The sequence below is a fragment of the Haemaphysalis longicornis genome, unplaced genomic scaffold (genome assembly GCF_048455015.1).
Source record: "Haemaphysalis longicornis isolate Haplotype H1 unplaced genomic scaffold, Haemaphysalis longicornis Haplotype H1 scaffold_25, whole genome shotgun sequence".
Lineage (NCBI taxonomy): Eukaryota > Metazoa > Arthropoda > Arachnida > Ixodida > Ixodidae > Haemaphysalis > Haemaphysalis longicornis.
Window position 1 is genome coordinate 3,972,545 of NW_027526314.1, and position 12,551 is coordinate 3,985,095.

Genomic DNA, 12,551 nt, shown 5'->3' on the forward strand with positions numbered 1-12,551 from the left:
GTGCGTGCTTGAGTTGTCGGAAAGCCTCCTCACAGTCGTCTGACCATACAAAAGGTGTTCCGGAGTGTAGCAGCTTGCTGAGAGGCGAAGCAACTGCAGCAAAGTTGCGGACGAAACGGCGGAAGTAAGACGCTAAGTATATATATATATAAATATATAGTGAATCACCAGATCGGTATCGCACCAGACCGGTATTCCGGAGGTCGTGGGTTCAGATCCCACCTGGCGGGCATTGTTTCTCCACTTTTTTTCCAAATTCTTTATCTGTTTCAATGACCTACCAAAATCCTCCCCTTTGCTTTCCGAGGTTTTCTTGACTGCCAACCCTTATTTCTGTCTTATTTCAACGAGCCCCTCATTTCGTATTCTGATTCGCTACATGCATAGCGAGGGCCTCTGTTCTGGCAGTCTTGGTGCCATATGAAGCTTAAGAGGGTTCAACGCTGGTCGACCACTCTCGACATGTCGTAGGCACTCGAGTCACTGCCCGGGGGTTAAAAAGAAGGTCCCCTTCACCCCGAGAAGTCGGAGTAGCGCTGGCTACCACCCCCAAGTACAGCAAAAAATTACATTGACATAAATACCCCAGAAAGTGGATGGGAAAAATAGTCCCGCCGGTAGCGTAGTGGTTATCGCACCAGACCGGTATTCTGGAGGTCGTGGGTTCGGATCCCACCTGGCGGGCATTTTTTCTCCACTTTCTTTCTTTCCAAATTCTTTATCTGTTTCAATGACCTACCATATCCTCCCCTTTGCTTTTGGGGGTTTTCTTGACTGCCAACCCTTATTTCAATATATAAATAAATCACGGTATTCTGGAGGTCGTGGGTTCGGATCTCACCTGGCGGGCCTTTTTTCTCCACTTTCTTATTTTCCAAATTCTTTATCTTGAGCTACTACATCCTCCCCTTTGCTTTCCGAGGACTTCTTGACTGCCAATTCTTATTTCTGTCTTATTTTCAACGAGCCCCTCATTTCCTATTTTCCTATTCTGATTCGCTATATATATATATATATATATATATATATATATATATATATATATATATATATATATATATATATATATATATATATATATATATATATATATATATATATATATATATATATATATATATATATATATATATAGAGAGAGAGAGAGATAGATACTTTTATTGAGTAAGCTTTAATAGAAATTTGGAAAAATGGGGGTAAAGACGTGGTCGACCCCATGCGTGAACCCGAAGTCCAGGTCTTCAGCATCAGCTCACGCTATCTTGAGAAGACAAGCTGGCCAGGACCGCCTCGTAAGTGTCGGAGTGAGTGTAAAATGCAATGTTTGAATTGTTCACCGCTGAGAACAGCCTTCAATATTACTAGGTTGCATGAAGTGAGTGGGTCTTTCCCCGTACTTAACGAAGTTTAAGGTTTAAGTAGCACGTTTCCTACCTAGCTTCCTTGACATGTTCGCCCGTATAAACTTATGGCTATATGTGCTGGTTTGTATCCTGCACCGAGTTTGCGATACTTCGGCGATGAGGCTCCGTGTGGCGCGGGGAAGGATGGTGTTCCTAGGCGCAGGATTCGGATACGTTATCAATATTTTGCAGGGGTGGTAGGCGTGATAGCCGTGGCCAACAGGGAGCACGGTATGCCAGTTTTCGTGGGTGTTCGTCGGGTGCGTCATTTATTACAGGCCCTTTCGTCCGGGTATTGATGGGATGTGAACTGTAATCATTGTGGGTAAAAGAATCCTTCCCAACCGTTTAGGTACGGTGCCTGCAGCCAAGGAGCTTGTGTAAGGATGTTTAAGCGAGTGCCTCGGTAGTCCACGGCGGCAATTGTTGCCTTCTCCCTTTCTAACGTCCCGGCATCGGCGTATACTGATTGTTTTATAGTTTTGGGTCTTTCCTCAAAAGAATTTGATCATAGCTTGTCAAAAGTTTGTGTGTTGGTTTGGGTGTATGTTTTTTTCTAGTAAGAGGGCTTTTCTGGAGAGCCGGAGGATTGTCTATAAATACATCACGGCGTCCAGGTGCCGCATATATTTCATGGGATCGCTGGTCCCAGTGTTTTTCCTGGATGCTATTTTTGTGCTCGGAAAGTGGCCTTTCTGATATATTGAAAGTTATTTTAAGGCACAAATAAGCACGTGGGCGGAAATCACAAAATTTGAGAGGTAAGGCCCTATAAGCTGATGCGGTAATTGTGCTTTTCTGGCTTTCTTCAGGGCGGGAAAGTTTCTGGCACGGAAGGCTGACCAATATCCTGCTTATGATGAGTCCCTACATAAGTTTTGTCGTTTTCTCTTTTATTCCTGCTCTTCCCGTTTATCGGTGTTTCACAATTTGGGCAAAATGTTCAAACATTTTCTGTATTTTGGCAATTGTGTCATCGGTTCCGCCGTTTCTCTGTGGGGCCCTGTCAATGCTCCTTCCATGACTGTTTTCTGAGAAAACATGCCGGCGTATTTTTAGTTTTGTAAATTGGCCTTGTGGCGTCATTAATCGTTCGCTGGACAGAGCTTGCGGCAGTAATAGGGCCCCAGGAAATTCAAAAATAATTTTAAACATCTTGTAATAATAAGCCATATACTGGGTCCTATTGTTTCTTGGCCAGGCCACGTTTTAGGCCGTTTCTGGTTCTAATCTAGGTTTTTGTCGGTTTTATAGAGCCAGGCATTAATCTTTTCGGCCGTTTTTTATGTAGTTGACACAATGTTAGCTGGCGGCATCATTAGTATCGCTTGAAGATGCGCTGTGGTGGTGGCGTAAGCTGGGCGGCTGGCGACCATGTCTGACGAGCATGCGACTAAACATCGTACGTAGAACGAACATCACTGCGCAGGCGCGGCGCCTGCCGTGTGTTTTCTTTCGTCTCGTCCGCAGCATCATTATCCTCCTTTCCACAATGTAGTTGCCACTGCTGTCTACTCCTGAGTCGGGCGAGCGCTTTTGTATCTGCTGCCTCAGTTGTAGTTTCCTGTTAGAATCGATGACGTACTTCCGTGGATGCTTGATGAGCACTGCTGATAGCGGACGACTAGCAGGCACAGAAAAACCGAGAAATGAGCCTAATTACGCTATCACTTTAATAAATAAAGGCGTGTCTGAAGGACACCGCCAGAATAACCAGCCCTTAAAGGAACACTGAAGTGAATTTGTCAAGCTCCTGTTTTTGCTAGCACTGCGTAGGCGGGCTCAAATAAACACACTTTTCGCAGTTTAACCGGTCGATAAGGCGGTATTTAGTTTATAAAGCCCGGAAGAAGAAAAGCTGCCATGCGTGGTCTGCGCGGGTGCGCCAACTAAAGGGGGACGTCCATACAAGGTACTACGGGATTGGACGATGTCCAAAGATTAGAAATAAATCAGTTTCGGTTTCGGTTCTGTGAAACAACATGCTTCCCTACTGAAACGTTCCGTATATACGGAATTATGGGAATACGGAGTTCATACGGATTATGCCGCCCCCAAGCACACCGAAAGTAGATGTTAGTAAAAAAAAAAAAAAACATGGAATCACATTAGTGTGCGCTATAAAAACGTTTGGCACAGGTTTCGTGTTTTTATCTTCAATAATAAGCAAAATGACGCTCCGTATGTTTTCCGTATACTCCGTATATACGGAATTCATACGGACAATGATTTGGCGGTTATAGTAAACTTACAGACATAAAATGGGTGTCAAATTTTTGGATAAGTATGTACTATTCCGTTCACGTCTGTTTCTCAAAAATATTACGTGTTTTGTTGCGGCTTTGCGTCATTCTAGGAAAGTACTCCGTATTCCCATATTTCCGTATACACGGAACTTTTCAGGAGGGTTGGTATCCCATGTTATCATTGGCTAGGAATACTCAATATCGCACTTACCGGCATACCGCTCTTCTGCCACGTTGTCGGCTGTAAAATGCGTCAGATAAGCCTACAAGCACGGCTTGGAATCGTAACATCACTAGTCGAGATGTACGCAGTGGATGAACGCCTACGGCGCCACCGCAGACTCAAATGCAATGTTCTTTCCCCCGATCTTTGAAGCTGGGTGGATTGTGCCTGTATCGTAAGGAAGTGTTCTCACCAGGCCAAGGGTCGTTTGATTCGGGACTGGGCCCGCAAGCAGTCGGTGCTTATGGCAACACCACGTCACAAGAACTCGCCAGTGCGTCAGTCACAGTCTGCACGAGTTCTGCGAACTCGCTCGTGCAGCAATGAACGTTACAGAGCAAAAATTGTGAATTAAATATAGAAAACATCGCCCAAACACAATTAAATCAACTTAAAGAAACTTCTGCTATCGGTATTTGAACTTGCAAATTGTAAAAAAAGCACCCAGTGCTCCAGAGCACTCGGCCATAAACCAGCGATGCCACGGCCGGAAATGTATAGTATATAATGTGTAGGCAGTTTAGATTTTTATTTAGTTTAAGCATTTCAAGCTGCTTAGATGGTCATTTCTTGTATAGCGCTCGTGCAGTAAGCGTCCCCAAAATTCCCAGAATATCTCGTCTAGCGACGGCGTTCATTATAGACGGAGTAGCGTTCGCAGATGTGTGGTCGTGCTGCTAACCGACGTGCTAGTTTCCCCAGCGCAAAAAGTGCTTTGCGCACCCTGATTTTACGCTGTACGATGAAATTCTTGTCTTATTTTAATTCTTTAGTACATCTATTGACTTCGCTGACTCATCTCCCGCATGCAATTGGCCATAGATTTTTCTACTAGTGTACCAGTGTGCGCTTTTGTGGAGCCACTTGGACTTAAAGATTGATACAGTCTACAAACTAGCAAACTAAAGGCACATTCCTCCAGGTACAAGCTTGCCGTGGCTTAGTTTCAACTGAGCGAACCAATAGCGACCACCCACCGGCCGCCGGCCGACTAAACGTTGGGTTGACTGATTTTGTCAGAGGGTCGGTGAGCCGTGCAGTAGCGCAGTCAAGCCAAGCCATCTTCTTTTGGCGTCATAGGAAATCGGTAAGGAGGATGCAGAGAAGAGGACAGAATTTTCGAATTGATTTTTCAAATGATTAAAGTCGCACCAACGCAGTGAGAGTGCACGAAACACGTCCTAGGGAGTCCAGACCCCAATTTGCGCTATTAACCCCGATATGTTTACAGTTTACTTCAACGTCCCTTTAAAGAGACACTGAAGTGAATTTGTCAAGATCCCGTTTTTGCTTGCACTGTGTAGACTGGCTCAAATTAACACACTATTCATCGTTTATCCGGTTGACAAATCGGTAATTATTTTACAAAGCGCGAAAGAAGAAAAACTACTATGCGCGATTTGCGGCGGCCGCACCAACTAAAGGCTGTGACGTCAGGAAGGGGGGCACCGTGATTGGACGATGCCCAAGGTTAGCAATCAAAAGTTTCGGTTTCGGTTTCGGTTCTGTAAAACAACATGCTTGACATCTGATGGCGTTGTTGGATGGGCATTCTCGATTTCTCAATTATCGCCGTACCGCGCTTCTGCCATGTTGTCGGCTGTCAAATGTCTAAGATAAACCTCCCAGGGCGGCTTGGAATCGTAGAAATCACTAGACGAGGCCTACGCAGTGGATGAACGCCCTCCGCGTCACCGCAGACTCTCAAATGCCATGCGCTTTTCCGCATATTCGAAGCTTGCCTCACTCATGTCTGTTCGTAAAAAGCTAGTTCGCACCAGGCCAAGGGTGTGCTGATTCAGGCCTGGGCCCACTGCCCGCAAGCAGTCGGTGCTTTTGGCAACAGCACGCCAACGAGAACTCGCTAGCGCGTCATTGTCAGTATGCGCGCGTTCTGCGATCTCACTCGTGGAGCAGTGAACGTTACGGCCCAAAAATGGCGAACTCAGTTCAGAAAACATCGGCCGCATACGAAAAAATCAACTTACAAAAAAAAAATACATGTACCCTCGGGGATTCGAACTTGCGACTTTCAAAACAAATTCCAGCGCCTCAGACCGCTAGGCCACGACCCGGATTTTTTTTTTCTTTATTACATGGGAAAATACGCTCAGACGTTGCAGTACGACGAATACAAGCAAACCTGAAGCGAACCTGAAGTTATGAGAAGCAAATATACATCAAAATTCAGGCAAACACACAGAAGCGTTCAAAAGAGGGAACCAGTCAGGTGGTTGGTCAAGCGAACTATACACACTATGTACAAATGCCACAGTTTCTCGGAAATAAGGCTTAGTTGATCTTGGTGGCTCAGCATGCCTATCACATAAGCGGCATCGCCACAGACTGTACAAACCAATCAACACGAACATGTCATAAGGTGGCTCACCAGGATAGTCGAATGGCAAAAACCGGATAGAGAAAGGCGTAATATCCATGTCTTTTTTGAGCGTTCGCTGTAGAATGTCCCAGAAGAAGACAGCATCTCTGCAGTCTACAAAGCAGTGATCAATTGTCTCTGGTCGAGTACAGAGCCGACAGTCTGTCGACCAAGCTATAAACAGACCCCGATCTTTCATCCAAGTTTTAACAGGGAGCGTGCCAGTGTGTAATTTAAAGAAAAATGTTTTAACACCTGGCGGAACACACATTTTACACACTCTATTGAGGACATCTTGGTACGGACACTGTAGGTACAACACGATATAAAGGTGTGGGAAAAAGCCCAGAAACCAGGGCATCAGAAATAGACTCGCGCGTAGCAGTAAATATGTACTCAAGGCTAAACCGAGCCTGTAAGAAGCGAATTGTGTCAACCACTTCTTTGAGGAAACCTCGCGGGCTTCGGGCTGCGTCCACAGACAGCGAAGACACCACAATATCTGGGAGAAAATGTGCAAGACGTATTTGCAGTACAGCTTTCAAAAAAGGATGTTGAACATCTCGAAAGTAGAATAAACGAGAAAGAAGCTGCCAAAGAAACAGGTGAACAAGCCCCAGTCCCCCTCGCACAACCGGAAGAAAAAGGTTATCTCGACGCATTGGCTCACTACGCGAACACCAAATGAAGGTTGCAAAAATCCGGTGAAAAGCCTGGATCCTGAGTCGTGAGCAATGTAACACCTGTAGGACATAAAGAAGTCGGGTCACAAGGAACGTGTTACACGCCCGAGCACGAGAAAAGATGGACAGCTGCCGTCCCCGCCAGTCATTCACTTGGCGCTGTAGCTTCACCGCCTGCTCCGACCAATGCGAGTCAGTATTGCGAAACTGCGAGAGGGGTACTCCTAAATAAGTTAGGTCTCTATTCCAATTGATTCCGGCGAAACAATCGGGTGTGGTTCCCCATTGTCCTAACCAAAATCCGCAGCTTTTCTCGAAATTCAGGGCCGCACCTGAAACCTCGCAAAATTCTTGTGTAATGGCAAGAGCATTCTCCACACTGGCCTTGTCAGTACAAAATAAAGCGACATCATCGGCATATGCTAAAATTTTCACTTCGAAGGACGATAGCGTGAACCCTCTAACATTAATGTCCTCTATTATGCGCATGCACAATGGTTCCAGATATAAGCAAAACAGGAGTGGTGATAATGGGCACCCTTGACGAACCGATGAAAGAAGGTGGATTGGTTGGGTTAGTCGATTGTTGACTATCACTCTTGTCGAGCCATTAGCATAACATATTTGAATACCTTCGGTAAGCCAAGATCCTGCGTTCACATGCTGTAGAGCACGAAACAGAAATTGGTGACTGACGCGATCGAATGCCTTTGCCAAATCTAGTTGTACTAAGGCTATCTGGGCTGACGTACCCGAAACACACTCCAATATAGACCTTGCTATGTGTATGTTAGTTTGAATAGATCGCCCGCGGATGCCACATGTCTGATGGTCACCAACTAGTAGCTCAATTACATTTTGAAGACGGTTGGCCAAAATCTTAGCGAAGACTTTATAATCTACATTACATAAGGAAATGGGACGATATCCTTCTACTTTACGCAGTTTTTCAGGATCATTACTTTTGGGGATTAGAACAGTGTGACCTTCGTACAGCGTAGGTGGAAGAAATCCAGTCTTGTAAGCCTAGCGGTAAACGTCAAGTAAAAATGGAGCCAGCAGAGAACAGAATGTGTGGTAAAATACTGCAGTGAGACCATCAGGTCCCGGGGTTTTGCCTTTCGACAATGATTCAATACTAGACACCAATTCTTGAATGCCAATCTCCTGGTCAATGGATTCACACTCGTCCTGGTTTAATTCGGGCAGCAAACTGATGAATTTGTCAATGGAGTCCTCGCTCACTGCTCTTTTGGGAGTTTGGAATACAGTTCTATAGTAATCGACGAAGGCCATCATTATCACAGTAGTGTCATCAGTAATTTTCTCTTTATACTCAATTTCAAGTATTTGTTTAGACAGAGCATGACGGCGCTCATCACCTAGTGACCGGCGACAACGTTGCACTTCAGCAAAGCGCTGTGATCTCGCTCGCACTAGTGCTCCCCGGTATTTCTCAACATTAAACGCCTGTAGCTGCGCCTTGACATTCCGAATGTCATCCATATATTGACCTGGACATCGGCCTTCAAGTTCATAAAGTTCTCTCAACAATTTATTTAGGTGATTTATGTTGTTTTTCTTTTCAAACGTCATCACTGTAGCCTCTTCAATTGCCGTGACTTTCACTTCTTGCTTAAATAATTCCCACCGTGCGAGCATTGGCAGATCATAGCGATTTCTTGCATTTTGCATAATTTCTGGCACACGATTTAAAAAGGGCTGATGGGATAGTAAAGAATTATTAAATTTCCACAATTCCCAATTCAGGCGACGACTCCGACACTGTTGGCTACCATGCGCAGCAGATACAAGGCAGTGGTCGCTAAAAAATACCGGATGAACAGAGTAGCTATGGACACACGGTAGAGAATCTAAAGAAACATAAATACGGTCTAGCCTAGCGTGAGAGGCTCCCTGAAAATGTGTAAAACGATTTTGCAGTCGGACATTTTCTCCTATGTCACAAAGGTGAAAGTCACAAGCAATGTTTTCCAATGTTATAGCGCTGAAGTCCGATCGTTGGTGCTCACATGACCTGTCACTCGGGTTACACACACAGTTAAAATCCCCTAAGACCATTAAGTGGCTGTCAGTACGCAGGTGACTCTGTAATGACAGGAAATATTCTTCCCGTTCGCGAGGTTGCGACGGTGCATAAACGACAATAAACCTCCATGACTGTCCCGCGATCATTAGGTCACATACGATAAGGCGTCCCTCCGAATCAGTGGATACAAATTCCACACAGCATTGGAGGCGCTTGTTCAGAAAGAGCATGCACCCAGCAGACAACCCTTTGGCGTGGCTAACGCACACTTCGTACTCTGATTGAAAAGGAGCTAGAGCTTCCGCAGTCCCTCCATCCGACTGAATTTTTGTTTCTTGAATGGCCAATATATCAAGCTTCCAACCCCGCATTAGGTGAAGAAGCTGGCCTTGACGCCTCTTGTTACGTAAGCCACGGACATTTAACGTTCCAAACTGAAAAGAAAGAGCTTCCACCATGACAACCTACAGCAGTACTGTAGCGTCTCTACCTCGCCTACCCACAGTTCCGTCAGGATCTGGAGGCCGGGCAGCAGGACGGCGACCAGTAGTTGCACTTTCAGCAGCCGGGGAGGCAGCCAAAGCTGCCCCTGATGATGATGCAGGGTCGGCAACTAGAGGAGCCTCTGAGCTTATGAGGCCTGTATCGCAGGAGGATGTGGCACCTGACGCCAAAGCCGTCGATAGCACCACCGAAGCAGCAGGAGCAGGATCCGAAGCATCCCTGGCAAGGAACTTCTTCGCCTGCTTCGTCTCCATGACCTCTGGTTTTCCACCCGAAGCCTCAGCTTCATCAAGGGGCGCAGGTCACTTTTTGGTACCAATGTCAAGTTCCATTTCTTCATTCTCCGTCGACGGTGGTCGATCCAGGTAAGGTGGCGACTCGGCCCATGTTGCAGGCAAGACCGCAACGTTAGCGCCCCCTCCTTGATCTTCAGGCGGTACCAAACGGGACGCATCCTCCGTGGGCACCGTAGGAGCCCTATCTTCTCGCCGCTGCTCCGCAACAGCTTCCCCTGAAGAATCCACGACCTCGCTTGCATCCATGATGTGAGATGAAACAGTGTCATCTTCCGCTTCACGACCCGAACGAAGCTTGTCTGCGTAGGTTTGCACACACGCTGATGACATGTGGCCGTAACGGTGGCATTTCTTGCAACGCGGAGTCTTGCACTGCCTCCTTATGTGGCCTACCCTATTGCAGCGCAAGCAGAGTGGCGGACGCCCAGGAATCAAGATGAGAGACTGTTGACCGTAGACGTCCAGTAGGTGCGGCAACGAGTTGACTGAGATTCCATCCTTCAGCGTGAATGACACGTCTCTGTTGGTCATCTGCCAAGCCTCCATGCCATCACACCGCCACATTTCTCTTGTGATAGACTGAACCGTGCCATAAGGTTCCAGCGCTTCTACAATTCGGCGTTGCTCAATGTGCGGGGAAAGCCAAAGAAGCTTCATTTTGATATTCCTGCTCTCAGGATCAATGACCAGGCACTTGAGGCCTTTGACCGCAAGTTCGCCTCGCTCTACTAACTTTTGTTTCGCTGCACCGTTGACGCATGTGACAAGCCACAAGTGACTCATCTGATCTGACCACAAGCAAGAATGTCCTTGGTGTCTAGAACGGCAAGCAAAGCATCGCGAAAGTCCGGGGCACTGTACGGTCGGCCAGACAGGTCAGCATGCAAGAACACGGAGTTTAGAACGGTGTTACCAGAAGGCAGACGGGGAAGTACGACCTTGTAGGTTCCGGAATCGTCAGATGATGCAACTTGAGTACCTCGGCCCAAGGCCGATGCGCTGTTTCCAGCAGAATGCATTGCAAACGTGGCCGTAGCAGCCGTCGTCGTCTTCTTCCTACCCGGCCACGGCTAGGCCACGACCCGGCGCTGGCCGGGTTTGGATATATAAGGTTTATAATGTATGACCAGTTTACACTTTTATTTATTTTAAGCATTTTAAGTACTTCATGGGACTATTTGTTGTATATCACTCCTGCAGTAAGTGTCCCCCAAACTTCCACAATATCTCACGTCTAGCAATTGCATTTCTTTGGCGGAAAAGCGTTCGCAGATGTGCGGTCGTGCTGCTGACCGCTGTGCTTGTTTACCCAGCGCAAAAAGTGCTTCCTGCTCCCTAGTTTTGCGCTTACGGTAAACGTTTCAGGTGATTTTATTTTCTTAGTACCTATATTGACTTCGCTGACTCTTCTCCCGCCTTCAATTGGCCTTAGATTTTCCTACTAGCGTAAAGTCAGCGAAGCGTCGCATGTGCACTTGTGCAGCGCTTGTGTGGAGCGACCCGGACTCTGAGTTTGACACAGTGTACAAACTAACAAAGTAAGGAAAGGCACATTCTTTCATTCACAAAGGTGTTGTGGCTTAGTTTCAATTGAGCGAGCGAATAGCGACGACCCGTCGGCGGCCGGCGGACGAAACGCTGGGCCGACTGACTCGATCGGTAGGTCGGCTGGTCGGCGAACCGTGCAGTAGCGCAGCCATTTTCCAGCTCATCTCCTGCTGACGTCACACGAAAACGCCACAGAAAATGGACGAGCGTATAGAGAGGGGGACAGCATTTTCGAATTGATTTTTCTACTAAATAAATTCGCGTAAACGCGGCCAGAGTGGTCGAAACAATGCCTACGGACTCCGAACTACAATTTGCGCTAGTAATCCCGCAATGTTTACAAATCACTTCAGTGTCCCTTTAAAAGCCCTGAAAAGTCGCGGCTGCCCTAAGTCGTTGCAGTTAAAATGACCGCGTACTCTTAAAACAATCGCAGCGAGCGCTAATCTCGCAGAGTGTCCCTTAGGGTTCTTAATTTAACTGCTTTTAGAATTTTTTAGATGTAAGTTTTCTCGGCGAAGCTCCAGCTACAAGTTACAATATCTGTGGCGTTTGTTTAAGTTATCTCCCTAGAAACCAGGTTGCACTGCGCATTAAATTTACATCCTCGTTTCCAGTTTCGTGAAGCCGAAGCGCGTATTTTTTTTCACCAGTGCCATCTGTCGCGGACGTCTCCACGTAATTGTTTTCTTAAGCTTCTGTACATCGTCAACAGATGGCGGCACTACTTCATTCTGTTTTCACATGGTTTTACAGCACTAAAAAACAAAGGGAAAAGTACAAAACATTGCCATACAGGAAAATCGCACGCCCGGAGACCTTCTAGCCCTGTTTTTGTGGTGCCGGTGATGTTGCGATTCGACTTTAATTTTCCTTTGTATGCATGTGCAGTAGAGGGAGACAGAGGGAGAGAGAGATAATTAACTTAAGCGGTTTTCAGTGTGTGCTTCACCCCGCACATAAGTGGTTTCCTCTTGGCGGGAATTCACATGCTGCATCCGCATTTTGACCTCTAGTGGCCAGCCGAAGCTGGTCTTCCAGGGTGGGGGAGGATAGCAAGTTTCTCCGTGCCTGGTTTAGGTTCAGGGGGAGGGGGCGGGGTGATGGAAGGTTGGACAAGGAGGGGTGGCGGGTGCCTAGACTACGAAACCAGGAGTTTTTTAAGGGTGGATTTTGCCTAAAGTTCTTCGTTTAACTAAAGCCTAGGGTGGCTTCCAC

The 12,551-nt window shown here is 46.6% G+C and overlaps 1 protein-coding gene and 1 pseudogene across 1 annotated transcript in view; one reads left to right on the forward strand and one right to left on the reverse strand.

Annotated features, from left to right (window-relative positions):
* The window catches only part of LOC144172664 (cytochrome P450 4C1-like), a 97,831-nt gene that overhangs the window by 12,296 nt on the left and 72,984 nt on the right, over positions 1 to 12,551 (forward strand). The window lies entirely within an intron of this gene.
* On the reverse strand, positions 9,792 to 10,804 carry LOC144172670 (uncharacterized; annotated as a pseudogene).